Genomic DNA, 14,603 nt, shown 5'->3' on the forward strand with positions numbered 1-14,603 from the left:
AGTAGCTGTTCTTTAAACAGAGTTTGACTGTTTTTAACTACTTAACTAATGCTCTTATCTTTAATGTAGCTCATTTTGAAGTATTTTTTTTTGTATTTCATTCATTACTTATCTAGTATAATGGCACTTAGTGTGCCTCACCTTAAAATAGGGGCTTTTTGCAGCAGCTTTCGCTTACGGCCATACCACCCTGTTCACGCCTGATCTCGCCTGATCTCAGAAGCTAAGCAGAGTTGGGCCTAGTTAGTACTTGGATGGGAGACTGCCTAGGAATACCAGGTGCTGTAAGTTTTTGAGTTTTTTCACTACTTATCTAATACACTGGCCCTTAGTGTGGCCAAAGTTTGACCAGCTCTTTGCTTTCCCTTACTGCTTATTTAATTCAATTGCCTTTAAAGTAGCTGTTCTTTAAACAGAGTTTGACTGTTTTTAACTACTTAACTAATGCTCTTATCTTTAATGTAGCTCATTTTGAAGTATTTTTTTTTGTATTTCATTCATTACTTATCTAGTATAATGGCACTTAGTGTGCCTCACCTTAAAATAGGGGCTTTTTGCAGCAGCTTTCGCTTACGGCCATACCACCCTGTTCACGCCTGATCTCGCCTGATCTCAGAAGCTAAGCAGAGTTGGGCCTAGTTAGTACTTGGATGGGAGACTGCCTAGGAATACCAGGTGCTGTAAGTTTTTGAGTTTTTTCACTACTTATCTAATACACTGGCCCTTAGTGTGGCCAAAGTTTGACCAGCTCTTTGCTTTCCTTACTGCTTATTTAATTCAATTGCCTTTAAAGTAGCTGTTCTTTAAACAGAGTTTGACTGTTTTTAACTACTTAACTAATGCTCTTATCTTTAATGTAGCTCATTTTGAAGTATTTTTTTTTTTATTTCATTCATTACTTATCTAGTATAATGGCACTTAGTGTGCCTCACCTTAAAATAGGGGCTTTTGCAGCAGCTTTCGCTTACGGCCATACCACCCTGTTCACGCCTGATCTCGCCTGATCTCAGAAGCTAAGCAGAGTTGGGCCTAGTTAGTACTTGGATGGGAGACTGCCTAGGAATACCAGGTGCTGTAAGTTTTTGAGTTTTTTCACTACTTATCTAATACACTGGCCTTTAGTGTGGCCAAAGTTTGACCAGCTCTTTGCTTTCCTTACTGCTTATTTAATTCAATTGCCTTTAAAGTAGCTGTTCTTTAAACAGAGTTTGACTGTTTTTAACTACTTAACTAATGCTCTTATCTTTAATGTAGCTCATTTTGAAGTATTTTTTTTTGTATTTCATTCATTACTTATCTAGTATAATGGCACTTAGTGTGCCTCACCTTAAAATAGGGGCTTTTTGCAGCAGCTTTCGCTTACGGCCATACCACCCTGTTCACGCCTGATCTCGCCTGATCTCAGAAGCTACAGAGTTGGGCCTAGTTAGTACTTGGATGGGAGACTGCCTAGGAATACCAGGTGCTGTAAGTTTTGAGTTTTTTCACTACTTATCTAATACACTGGCCTCTTAGTGTGGCCAAAGTTTGACCAGCTCTTTGCTTTCCTTACTGCTTATTTAATTCAATTGCCTTTAAAGTAGCTGTTCTTTAAACAGAGTTTGACTGTTTTTAACTACTTAACTAATGCTCTTATCTTTAATGTAGCTCATTTTGAAGTATTTTTTTTTTTTTTGTATTTCATTCATTACTTATCTAGTATAATGGCACTTAGTGTGCCTCACCTTAAAATAGGGGCTTTTGCAGCAGCTTTCGCTTACGGCCATACCACCCTGTTCACGCCTGATCTCGCCTGATCTCAGAAGCTACAGAGTTGGGCCTAGTTAGTACTTGGATGGGAGACTGCCTAGGAATACCAGGTGCTGTAAGTTTTGAGTTTTTTCACTACTTATCTAATACACTGGCCCTTAGTGTGGCCAAAGTTTGACCAGCTCTTTGCTTTCCCTTACTGCTTATTTAATTCAATTGCCTTTAAAGTAGCTGTTCTTTAAACAGAGTTTGACTGTTTTTAACTACTTAACTAATGCTCTTATCTTTAATGTAGCTCATTTTGTAGTTTTTTTTTGTATTTCATTCATTACTTATCTAGTATAATGGCACTTAGTGCCTCACCCTAAAATAGGGGCTTTTTGCAGCAGCTACTTACGGCCATACCACCCTGTTCACGCCTGATCTCGCCTGATCTCAGAAGCTACAGAGTTGGGCCTAGTTAGTACTTGGATGGGAGACTGCCTAGGAATACCAGGTGCTGTAAGTTTTGAGTTTTTTCACTACTTATCTAATACACTGGCCCTTAGTGTGGCCAAAGTTTGACCAGCTCTTTGCTTTCCTTACTGCTTATTTAATTCAATTGCCTTTAAAGTAGCTGTTCTTTAAACAGAGTTTGACTGTTTTTAACTACTTAACTAATGCTCTTATCTTTAATGTAGCTCATTTTGAAGTATTTTTTTTTTTGTATTTCATTCATTACTTATCTAGTATAATGGCACTTAGTGTGCCTCACCTTAAAATAGGGGCTTTTTGCAGCAGCTTCGCTTACGGCCATACCACCCTGTTCACGCCTGATCTCGCCTGATCTCAGAAGCTAAGCAGAGTTGGGCCTAGTTAGTACTTGGATGGGAGACTGCCTAGGAATACCAGGTGCTGTAAGTTTTTGAGTTTTTTCACTACTTATCTAATACACTGGCCCATAGTGTAGTCAATGTTTGACCAGCTCTTTGCTTTCACTTACTGCTTGTTAATTCAATTGCCTTTAAAGTAGCTGTTCCTTAAACAGAGAGTTTATTCTTTTGCTTTACTTATCTAAATACTCTTATCTTTAATGTAGCTCATTTTGGAAGTATTTTTTTGTATTTCATTCATTACTTATCTAGTATAATGGGACTTAGTGTGCCTCACCTTAAAATGAGGGCTTTTTGCAGCGGCTTTCGCTTATGGCCATACCTGTTCACGCCTGATATGCGATGATCTTAGAAGCTAAGCAGAGTTGGGTATAGTTAGTGCTTGGATGGGAGACTGCCTGGGATTACCAGGTGCCGTAAAGTTTTGAGTTTTGTCACTACTTATCTAATACACTGGCCCATAGTGTGGTCAAAGTTTGACCAGCTCTCTTTGCTCTCCCTTACTGCTTATTTAATTCCAATTGCCTTTAAAGTAGCTGTTCTTAAAACAGAGTTTGACTGTTTTTAACTACTTAACTAATGCTCTTATCTTTAATGTACGCTCATTTTGAAGTATTTTTTTTTTTGTATTTCACATTCATTACTTATCTAGTATAATGGCAATTCTAGTCTGCTCACCTTAAAATAGGGAGCTTTTTGCAGCAAAGCTGGCTTACAGCACACTACACCCTGTTTCACGCCTGATCTCGCTCTGATCTCAGGCGCTAAGCAGAAGCTGGGGCCTAGTTGAGCATGTCCCCGGATGGGAGACTGCCTAGGATTACCAGGTGCCGTGAGTTTTTGAGTTTTGTCACTACTTATCTAATACACTGGTTCTTAGTGTGGTCAAAAGTTTGACCAGCTCTTTGCTTTCCCGCCTGTTTATTTAATTCAATTGCCTTTAAAGTAGCTGCCCTTTAAACAGAGTTTGACTGTTTTAATCTACTTAACTACACTGTCTTATCTCTACCGTAGCTCATTCTTGAAGCATTTTTTTTTTTGTACTTCATTCATTACTTATCTAGTATAATGGCACTTAGTGTGCCTCACCTTTAAAATGGGGGCTTTTTGCAGCAGTTGTTTGCTTCACAGCCATAACACCCTGTTCACGCTTCGATCTCGTCTCCGATCTCCAGAGGCTAAGCAGAGTTGGGCCTAGTTAGTACTTTGGATGGAGACTGCCTAGGAGTACCAGGTGCTGTAAGTTTTCGGGTTTTTCACTACTTATCTATTACGCTGTGGCTCTCTTGTGTGGTCAAAGTTTGACTCAGCTCTTTAAGCTTTCCCTTACTGCTTATTTAATTCAATTGCCTTTTTAAAGTAGCTGTTCTTTAAACAGAGTTTGACTGTTTTTAACTACTTAACTAATGCTCTTATCTTTACCGTAGCTCATTTTGAAGTATTTTTTTGTATTTCCATTCATTACTTATTCAGTATAATGGCACTTCTAGTGTACCTCACTCCAAAATAGGGGTTTCTTTTGCAGCGTGGCGCTTACACTACGCACAGCCATACCACACCCTGTTGTTCATGCCTCGATCTCGCTCTGGATCCTTCATGGAGCATCTAAGCAGGATTGGGCCGAAATTAGTACTTTTGGATGGGAGACTGCCTAGGAACACTGGAGTGCCGTAAGTTCTTTGAGTTTTGTCACCACTTATCACAATACACTGGTCTCTTAGTGTGGTCAAAGCTTGACCAGCTCTTTGCTTTCCCTTACTGCTTATTTAATTCAATTGCTCTTAAAGTAGCTGTTTCTTAAACAGAGTTTGACTGTTTTCTAACTACTTAACTAATGCTCTTATCTCTTTAATGTAGCTCATTTTGAAGTATTTTTTTGTATTTCATTCATTACTTATCTGATAGTATTGGCACTTAGTGTGTCTCAATCTTAAAAATAAGGGGAGCTTTTGCAGCAGTTAATGCCACCGCCATACCAATTCTATTCCACGCCTGATCTCAATTGATCTCAGAAGCTAAGCAGAGTTAGGCCTAGTTGAGTACTTCTTGATGGGAGACTGCCTAGGAATACCAGGTGCTGTAAAAGTTTCTTGAGTTTTTCACTACTTATCCATGTACACTGGTTCTTTAGTGCGGTCAAAGATTTATTAGTTCTTTGCTTTCCCTTACTGCTTATTTAATCTAATTGCCTTTAAAGTAGCTAATTTTTTAAACAGAGTTTGATTATTTTTAACTACTTAACTAATGCTCTTATCTTTAATGTAGCTCATTTTGGAAGTATTTTTTTTTTTTTGTATTTCATTCATTGCCCATCTGAGTATAATGGCAATTTAGTGTACTCCACCCTTGTAACATTAGCTTTTTGCAGCAGCTTTGGCTTTGCAGCCATACTACACCCTGTTCATGCCTGATCTGCCTGATCTCAGACGCTACAGCAGGTTGGGCCTAGTTAGTACTCTGGATGGGAGTCTGCCTACAAGATACCAGGCGCCGTCAATTTTTTGAAAGTTTTGGTTACTACTTATCTATTACATCACTGGTTCTTTAGTGTGGTCAAAGGCTGACCAGTTCTCTGCTTTCCCTTACTGCTTATTTAATTCAATTGCCTTTAAAGTAGCTGTTCTTTAAGCAGAGGTTTTGACTGTTTTTAACTACTTAACTAATGCTCTTATCTTTAATGTGGCTCATTTTGAAGTTTTTTTTTTTTTGCATTTCATTCTAAATTACTTATCTAGTATAATGGCACTAATTGTGTCTTCACCTTAAAATAGGGGGCTTCTTGCAGCAACTTTCTTCTTCTCGCCACGCCATTGCTCACCCTGTTCACGCCTGATCTTTCGTCTGATCTCAAGCGCTAAGCAGAGTTGGGCCTAGTTAGTACTTGACGGGGGATCGCCCCTAGGATTACCAGGTGCCGTAAGTTTCCTTGAGTTTTGTCACTACGGCCCTAATACACTGGCCCTTGGAGTGTGGTCAAAGTTTGACCAGCTCTTTGCTTTCCCTTACTGCTTATTTAATTCAATTGCCTTTAAAAGTAGCTGTTCTTTAAACAGAGTTTGACTGTTTTTAACTACTTAACTAATGCTCTTATCTTTTAATGTAGCTCATTTTGAAGTATTTTTTTTTTTGTATTTCATTCATTACTTATCTAGTATAATGGCACTTAGTGCCTCACCTTAAAATAGAGGCTTTTTGCAGCAGCTTTCGCTTCACGGCCATACCACCCTGTTCACGCCTGATCTCGCTCTGATCTCAGAAGCTAAGTAGAGTTGGGCCTAGTTAGTACTTGGATGGGAGACTGCCTAGGAATACCAGGTGCTGTAAGTTTTTTGAGTTTTTCACTACTTATCTAATACACTGGCCTTAGTGTGGTCAAAGTTTGACCAGCTCTTTGCTTTCCCTTACTGCTTATTTAATTCAATTGCCTTTAAAGTAGCTGTTCTTTAAACAGAGTTTGACTGTTTTTAACTACTTAACTAATGCTCTTATCTTTAATGTAGCTCATTTTGAAGTATTTTTTTTTGTATTTCATTCATTTGCTTATCTAGTATAATGGCACTTAGTGTGCCTCACCTTAAAATAGGGGCTTTTTTAACTTGGCTGTCTTTCGCTACGCCATACCACCTGTTCACGCCTGATCTCGTCTGATCTCAGAAGCTAAGCAGAGTTGGGCCTAGTTAGTACTTGGATGGGAGACTGCAGAAGAATACCAGGTGCTGTAAGTTTTGAGTTTTTTCACTACTTATCTAATACACTGGCCCTTAGGTGTGGTCAAAGTTTGACCAGCTTTTGCTTTCCTTACTGCTTATTTAATTCAATTGCCTTTAAAGTAGCTGTTCTTTAAACAGAGTTTGACTGTTTTTAACTACTTAACTAATGCTCTTATCTTTAATGTAGCTCATTTTGAAGTATTTTTTTGTATTTCATTCATTACTTATCTAGTATAATGGCACTTAGTGTGCCTCACCTTAAAATAGGGGGCTTTTTGCAGCAGCTTTAAGCTTCACGGCCATACCACCCTGTTCACGCCTGATCTCGCCTGATCTCAGAAGCTAAGCAGAGTTGGGCCTAAGTTAAAAGTACTTGGATGGGAGACTGCCTAGGAATACCAGGTGCTGTAAGTTTTGAGTTTTTCACTACTTATCTAATACACTGGCCCTTAGTGTGGTCAAAGTTTGACCAGCTCTTTGCTTTCCCTTACTGCTTATTTAATTCAATTGCCTTTAAAGTAGCTGTTCTTTAAACAGAGTTTGACTGTTTTAACTACTTAACTAATGCTCTTATCTTTAATGTAGCTCATTTGAAGTATTTTTTTTTGTATTTCATTCATTACTTATCTAGTATAATGGCACTTAGTGTGCCTCACCTTAAAATAGGGGCTTTTTGCAGCAGCTTTCCAAAGCACGGCCATACCACCCCTGTTCACGCCTGATCTCGTCTGATCTCAGAAGCTAAGCAGAGTTGGGCCCTAGTTAGTACTTGGATGGGAGACTGCCTAGAATACCAGGTGCTGTAAGTTTTGAGTTTTTTCACTACTTATCTAATACACTGGCCCTTAGTGTGGTCAAAGATTTGACCAGCTCTTTGCTTTCTCTTACTGCTTATTTAATTCAATTGCCTTTAAAGTAGCTGTGTTCTTTAAACAGAGTTTGACTGTTTTTAACTACTTAACTAATGCTCTTATCTTTAATGTAGCTCATTTTGAAGTATTTTTTTGTATTTCATTCATTACTTATCTAGTATAATGGCACTTAGTGTGCCTCACCTTAAAATAGGGAGCTTTTGCAGCAGCTTTCACTTACGGCCATACCACCTGTTCACGCCTGATCTCGTCTGATCTCAGAAGCTAAGCAGAGTTGGGCCTAGTTAGTACTTGGATGGGAGACTGCCTAGGAATACCAGGTGCTGTAAGTTTTGAGTTTTTCACTACTTATCTAATACACTGGCCCTTAGTGTGGTCCAAAGTTTGACCAGCTCTTTGCTTTCCCCTGCCTGCTTATTTAATTCAATTGCCTTTAAAGTAGCTGTTCTTTAAACAGAGTTTGACTGTTTTTAACTACTTAACTAATGCTCTTATCTTTAATGTAGCTCATTTTGAAGTATTTTTTTGTATTTCATTCATTACTTATCTAGTATAATGGCACTTAGTGTGCCTCACCTTAAAATAGGGGGCTTTTGCAGCAGCTTTGCGCTTACGGCCATACCACCTGTTCACGCCTGATCTCGCCTGATCTCAGAAGCTAAGCAGAGTTGGGCCTAGTTAGTACTTGGATGGGAGACTGCCTAGGAATACCAGGTGCTGTAAGTTTTGAGTTTTTTCACTACTTATCTAATACACTGGCCCTTAGTGTGGCCAAAGTTTGACCAGCTCTTTGCTTTCCCTTACTGCTTATTTAATTCAATTGCCTTTAAAGTAGCTGTTCTTTAAACAGAGTTTGACTGTTTTAACTACTTAACTAATGCTCTTATCTTTAATGTAGCTCATTTTGAAGTATTTTTTTGTATTTCATTCATTACTTATCTAGTATAATGGCACTTTAGTGTGCCTCACCTTAAAAATAGGGGCTTTTGCATAGCTTTACGCTTCTGGCCATACCACCCTGTTCACGCCTGATCTTCGTCTGATCTCAAGAAGCTACAGAGTTGGGCCTAGTTAGTACTTGGATGGGAGACTGCCTAGGAATACCAGGTGCTGTAAGTTTTTGAGTTTTTTCACTACTTATCTAATACACTGGCCCTTAGTGTGGTCAAAGTTTGACCAGCTCTTTGCTTTCCCTTACTGCTTATTTAATTCAATTGCCTTTAAAGTAGCTGTTCTTTAAACAGAGTTTGACTGTTTTAACTACTTAACTAATGCTCTTATCTTTAATGTAGCTCATTTTGAAGTATTTTTTTTTTTATGTATTTCATTCATTACTTATCTAGTATAATGGCACTTAGTGTGCCTCACCTTAAAATAGGGGCTTTTTGCAGCAGCTTTCCGCACGGCCATACCACCCTGTTCACGCCTGATCTCGTCTGATCTCAGAAGCTAAGAGTTGGGCCTAGTTAGTACTTGGATGGGAGACTGCCTAGGAATACCAGGTGCTGTAAGTTTTTGAGTTTTTTCACTACTTATCTAATACACTGGCCCTTAGTGTGGTCAAAGTTTGACCAGCTCTTTTTGCTTTCCCTTACTGCTTATTTAATTCAATTGCCTTTAAAGTAGCTGTTCTTTAAACAGAGTTTGACTGTTTTTAACTACTTAACTAATGCTCTTATCTTTAATGTAGCTCATTTTGAAGTATTTTTTTTTGTATTTCATTCATTACTTATCTAGTATAATGGCACTTAGTGTGCCTCACCTTAAAATAGGGGGCTTTTTGCAGCAGCTTTTTGCTTACACGCCATACCACCCTGTTCACGCCTGATCTCGTCTGATCTCAGAAGCTAAGCAGAGTTGGGCCTAGTTAGTACTTGGATGGGAGACTGCCTAGGAATACCAGGTGCTGTAAGTTTTTGAGTTTTTTCACTACTTATCTAATACACTGGCCCTTATAGTGTGGCCAAAGTTTGACCAGCTCTTTGCTTTCCCTTACTGCTTATTTAATTCAATTGCCTTTAAAGTAGCTGTTCTTTAAACAGAGTTTGACTGTTTTTAACTACTTAACTAATGCTCTTATCTTTAATGTAGCTCATTTTGAAGTATTTTTTGTATTTCATTCATTACTTATCTAGTATAATGGCACTTAGTGTGCCTCACCTTAAAATAGGGGCTTTTTGCAGCAGCTTTCGCTTACGCCATACCACCCTGTTCACGCCTGATCTCGCCTGATCTCAGAAGCTAAGCAGAGTTGGGCCTAGTTAGTACTTGGATGGGAGACTGCCTAGGAATACCAGGTGCTGTAAGTTTTTTGAGTTTTTCACTACTTATCTAATACACTGGCCCTTAGTGTGGTCCAAAGTTTGACCAGCTCTTTTGCTTTCCCTTACTGCTTATTTAATTCAATTGCCTTTAAAGTAGCTGTTCTTTAAACAGAGTTTGACTGTTTTTAACTACTTAACTAATGCTCTTATCTTTAATGTAGCTCATTTTGAAGTATTTTTTTGTATTTCATTCATTACTTATCTAGTATAATGGCACTTAGTGTGCCTCACCTTAAAATAGGGGCTTTTTGCAGCAGCTTTCGCTTGACGGCCATACCAACCCTGTTCACGCCTGATCTCGTCTCCTGATCTCAGAAGCTAAGCAGAGTTGGGCCTAGTTAGTACTTTGATGGGAGACTGCCTAGGAATACCAGGTGCTGTAAGTTTTTGAGTTTTTTCACTACTTATCTAATACACTGGCCCTTAGTGTGGCCAAAGTTTGACCAGCTCTTTGCTTTCCCTTACTGCTTATTTAATTCATTTGCCTTTAAAGTAGCTGTACTTTACAGAGAGTTTGACTGTTTTTAACTACTTAACTAATTCTCTTATCTTTAATGTAGCTCATTTTGAAGTATTTTTTTGTATTTCATTCATTACTTATCTAGTATCATGGCACTTAGTGTGCCTCACCTTAAAATAGGGGGCTTTTTGCAGCAGCTTTCGCTTACGGCCATACCACCCTGTTGGCGCTAGAGAGCACACAGAGTTTTTGGCTGCAGTAGGGAGAGGAAGGCTCTCCTCCATTTTGTTTGCTGTTATTATTATTATTTTTTTTTTTTTTTTTTTTGATAATTTCTTAAAGGCTGTTGTTTTTTGAGTTACATATTAGTTTTTGAAACCTCAGACAGATTTTCTGTCTGAGGTTTCCAACCTTTAAAATGATGGATATTATGGTGACGGATCATGACCGAAAATTGAAACAAAGAGACTGAGGATATTAACTATACTGAAAGAAACGTGGAAAATGACAATGGAAAGTATAAAGATGCCAGCCAGACTTGGGCAAGGGTTGCCGCAAGAGGAAAAAAGAAAGGGGTTGGATGCAAGGATAAGTCAAAGAGAGGACCTACAAAAAAATCAAGGTAAACAAACAAGAGATTACACTGATGGAATACGAGAAGCACCACAAAGAAATTGGACAATGAATAAGCTAAAAAGCCAATCAAAATATCAAAGAGACTATAAGAAAGAAGCAACTCTAACGATGATTGTTAATGATCCAGATAAAATAACTGTGATGATGATTATAAAAGCTGTGGAAGAGAAAGCTGGAATTGGAAAACTGTATGGACTAAGGAAAAAAAGTAACTTTGAGTATGAACTTACAATGGAAAATGAAACCGACTGTGATAAGTTAATGGATGGATTAATGATTGATGAACAAAGATGTGAGATCAAAAAACTATGTAAAACTGAAAAAATGGTCTCTTTTTTGCATTTGCCCAACTACATAAAAGACGATGAAATAATACAGAAATTGGTGGATTGGAGAGTGAATCCTATCTTCCCGTTAAGAAGGAGATATTATCCAGGCACAGCAGTTGCAGACGGAACAAGATTTATAAAAGTTAAATTTCCACAGGACATTGTGACTTTGCCATATAATGTAAGATTTGACACGGAGGAAGGACCAAAATATTTTAGAGTAATTCATGATGACCAACTGAAGACTTGCAGAATTTGCGCTAGCACGGAGCATGAAAAAAAAGACTGCCCTCAATACACCTGCAGAGAATGTATGGAACAGGGCATTTTGCTCGACTGTCAAGCCCGCGGTGCCAAGACTGTGAAAGGACGTGGATGAGGTGCAACTGTGAATCTGAGGAGGAGGACAATAATGAAATGGAGACCGAGGCAGAGAAGCGCACGGAGGAGCCAAGCAAAGATGAAATTCAGGAGGCGGATGTAATTTCTGAAGATCTTCGTGAACGAGGAGAGGAGGAGCGTACGAGGAGAGAGGACAATGGAGATAAAGAAATTGAAGTTCATACAACGGAGACTGAGACACAGTGTATAACTAACAATGAAGGACAAACGAAAGAGAAGGAATGTGCAACAACGAGTGAAGTTGCAGCTGGATGGACTGAAGTGGAGGTAAGCGATGAGAAAACGGCTGAAATTAACTTTGAGCTTGAAAGTAGAACTCTGGACATTATAAACAAAAAGACGTAAATGACAAGAGGGGTCAAAATAAATATTGAACAGGTATTAAAGAAACAAAAGTTAAGGAAAGAAGTAAGAGCAAGACAAAATGATGAACAAGTTGATATAAATTCTTAGATATCAAGAGAGAAAATATATTGATGATTGGCTGTTTTGGTTCTTGTTTCTTCTTTTCTCCTATTATGAGTAATTTAAGTCTGGTCTCGATTAATGTTAGAGGATTGTCATCTAAATGGAAATTTGAAAATGTGATCAATTTAACAAAGCAATGTGATGTTATCTGTATTCAAGAGACTGGATGGAATGAAATAATATTGGATGATCTTAAAAAGTCTGGGATGGAGAAATATGGTGCAGCAACGATGTCAATAAGAAAAAAGGTCTGGCGATACTTGTTAGAAGGGGAGCAGTGGAATCAACAAAAGTTTTATTTAAAGATAATAATGGAAGGATTTTAATTGTAAAAATTATGGATAAGGGAGAAGAAATAATAATATGTAATATACATGCTCCAAATGAAGCTACAGAAAGAGTTACTTTTTTTAAAAAACTGAATGATTTGATTATTGGATGTAAGAGCGTTGTTATTATAGGGATTTTAATACTATTTTAGAAAGAATAGATGCTGAAGATCACATGGTGTACAGAGCCGATGTTGGAAGAAAAGAATTGAAAAGTATGATGTATAAACACCAATTAGTAGATGTATGGAGAGAAAGAAATAGAGTAAAAAGAGAATATTCAAGAAGACAGTGGGTAAAAAGCAGTTTAAAACAAAGCAGAATAGATTTTCTTTTATGTAATAGGAGTTTTGAGCATTTTATTTCAAAAGTGTTTTATAAAATGTACAGTGGGAGCGATCATGATTTTTATTTTTAACGATGGATTTCAGTGGTGTGGAGAGAGGACCAGGGGTATGGGTGCTTAATGCAGAACTTTTAAAGAATGATTTTTACAAAATGGAAATTGAAAACGTAATAATTAATTAATGTAAATGATGTTCTATACGATGAAGCAATATGCACATGGTGGGACAATATAAAAGCAGACATTAAAAGATTATCTATAGAATTTTCTAAGAAAATACAGAAAGCAAAAAGAGCTAAAGAAAGAGAATTAAGCAAAAATGGGAAAATGAAATGAAAAAGGTAAGTGAAGGAACCACAGACATTAGGAAAATAGTAGCGCTTGAAGAGAAACTTAAAAAAATGGAAGAAGACAAATGTGAGGGTGCTAGAATAAGAAGTAAAATAAGGAATACAGTAGAAGGAGAAAGAAGTACAAAGTTTTTTTATGAGGTAGAAAAGACAAGACAAAAAGCTGACCTAATAAAAAATGTGTCTTTAGAAGGTAGAAACATAAAAGATAAAGAAGGAATATTAAAAGCTGTCCAGGATTTCTATAGTGTTTTATTTAAGACAGAAGGAGTTAATGTAGAAAATGAAGAATTCTTGTTAAATCAAATTAAAGTAAAAGTAACAGAAGATGATAAAAATGTGTGATAGTGATATAGCAGAAGAAGAGATAAAGGAAGCTATAACACAATTAAGCAACAGGAAAAGCCCTGGCTTGGATGGTTTATCTTCTGAATTTTATAAGGTTTTTAAAGATGTTTTAACACCAATTCTAAAAGATCTGTTCTTAATGATTTTTCAAAATGGGCAATTGAGTGAGAGTATGAAGAGAGGTATGATTAAAATAATATATAAAAAGAAAGGAAATAAAGATGATTTGAGGAATTATAGACCGTTGAGTATGCTCAATACAGACTACAAAATATTAGCAAAGATCTTTGCAAATAGACTTAAAAGAGTAACACCACACATCATCACGACCAATCAAGCGTACAGTATACTGGGAAGAGATATAGCAGATACAGTAACGAGTATTAGAGACTTAAGTTGGTATACAAAAGAGAAAAAAGGTGAGGGGTTTCTATTTAGTATGGATTTAGAAAAGGCGTTTGATAGAGTGGAACATAAATATTTATTTGATTTGCTTAAAAGATTTGGCTTTGGGAATAATTTCTTAAAGTGGATGAAATGTTTTTACACAGAAATTATTAGTTGTTTTAAAATAAATGGTTTTTTAACAGATTACATAGGAATTTCAAGATCCATAAGACAAGGATGTCCCTTATCGGCCTTACTGTACACTATAGTTGCGGAACCGTTAGGTTTAGCAATAAATGGAGAAAAAGAAATAAAAGGTATTTTAATAGAAGGTAATGAAATGGAACAAAAGATTTTCCAGTATGCAGATGATACCACTTTATTTTTAAAGGATTCCAATAGTGTTGAGAAAGCTATAGAGATTTTTGATAAATATTGTAGTGGTTCGGGAGCAAAGGTAAATAAGGAAAAATCTGAATATGTTAAAATGGGAAAGGTAGAAGTTCCACAAATAAATTGGTGTTTTAAAGAACATTACGCTTGGATACGATGAGATTGTAACTAGAGAAATAAATTGGAACGAAATTCTGAACAAAATGGATAAAAGATTAAATTTTTGGAAACAGAGAGTACTGTTTCTAAAAGGGAAGGTGCTTGTATTAAATTCTCTTTTTTTATCCAAAATGTGGTACGTTTTAAGTGTTGTAAGCTTACCAATATGGGTATATAAGAGAATAAAAGCTATGATCTTAACATTTCTTTGGGATGGTAAGCCGTCTAAAATTGCATATAATACAATCATTGGAAATGTGGAAGATGGGGGATTAGGACTGATAGATCCATGGCTAAGAATGAAAAGCATGAGGATTAAAATGGTAAAAAGGTTTTTAAATAAAGATAACATCCCATGGAAAAGTGTTATGAGTTACTTTATGAATAAGTGTGGACAAATAGGAGATGACTTTTTATGGATGGCTTTTAAAGATGAGATGATAGGAAATATACCGGAGTTCTACAAAGA

General features: G+C 37.0%; 15 pseudogenes; all 15 read left to right on the top strand.

Moving 5' to 3' along the window:
* The first annotated feature begins 172 nt into the window (after positions 1-172).
* Positions 173-291, top strand: LOC122337617 (annotated as a pseudogene).
* A 277-nt stretch (positions 292-568) lies between these two features.
* LOC122337618 lies at positions 569-687 on the top strand (annotated as a pseudogene).
* A 275-nt stretch (positions 688-962) lies between these two features.
* On the top strand, positions 963-1,081 carry LOC122337619 (annotated as a pseudogene).
* A 276-nt stretch (positions 1,082-1,357) lies between these two features.
* On the top strand, positions 1,358-1,474 carry LOC122337550 (annotated as a pseudogene).
* Positions 1,475-1,754: 280 nt separating this feature from the next.
* On the top strand, positions 1,755-1,871 carry LOC122337551 (annotated as a pseudogene).
* Positions 1,872-2,140: 269 nt separating this feature from the next.
* Positions 2,141-2,257, top strand: LOC122337534 (annotated as a pseudogene).
* Positions 2,258-2,533: 276 nt separating this feature from the next.
* On the top strand, positions 2,534-2,652 carry LOC122337621 (annotated as a pseudogene).
* A 3,176-nt stretch (positions 2,653-5,828) lies between these two features.
* Positions 5,829-5,948, top strand: LOC122337562 (annotated as a pseudogene).
* A 674-nt stretch (positions 5,949-6,622) lies between these two features.
* On the top strand, positions 6,623-6,745 carry LOC122337581 (annotated as a pseudogene).
* A 672-nt stretch (positions 6,746-7,417) lies between these two features.
* LOC122337495 lies at positions 7,418-7,535 on the top strand (annotated as a pseudogene).
* A 276-nt stretch (positions 7,536-7,811) lies between these two features.
* Positions 7,812-7,929, top strand: LOC122337523 (annotated as a pseudogene).
* A 672-nt stretch (positions 7,930-8,601) lies between these two features.
* On the top strand, positions 8,602-8,717 carry LOC122337589 (annotated as a pseudogene).
* Positions 8,718-8,998: 281 nt separating this feature from the next.
* On the top strand, positions 8,999-9,118 carry LOC122337511 (annotated as a pseudogene).
* Positions 9,119-9,394: 276 nt separating this feature from the next.
* Positions 9,395-9,512, top strand: LOC122337536 (annotated as a pseudogene).
* A 278-nt stretch (positions 9,513-9,790) lies between these two features.
* On the top strand, positions 9,791-9,913 carry LOC122337568 (annotated as a pseudogene).
* Positions 9,914-14,603: the final 4,690 nt, after the last annotated feature.

Source organism: Puntigrus tetrazona, unplaced genomic scaffold (genome assembly GCF_018831695.1).
Source record: "Puntigrus tetrazona isolate hp1 unplaced genomic scaffold, ASM1883169v1 S000000974, whole genome shotgun sequence".
Lineage (NCBI taxonomy): Eukaryota > Metazoa > Chordata > Actinopteri > Cypriniformes > Cyprinidae > Puntigrus > Puntigrus tetrazona.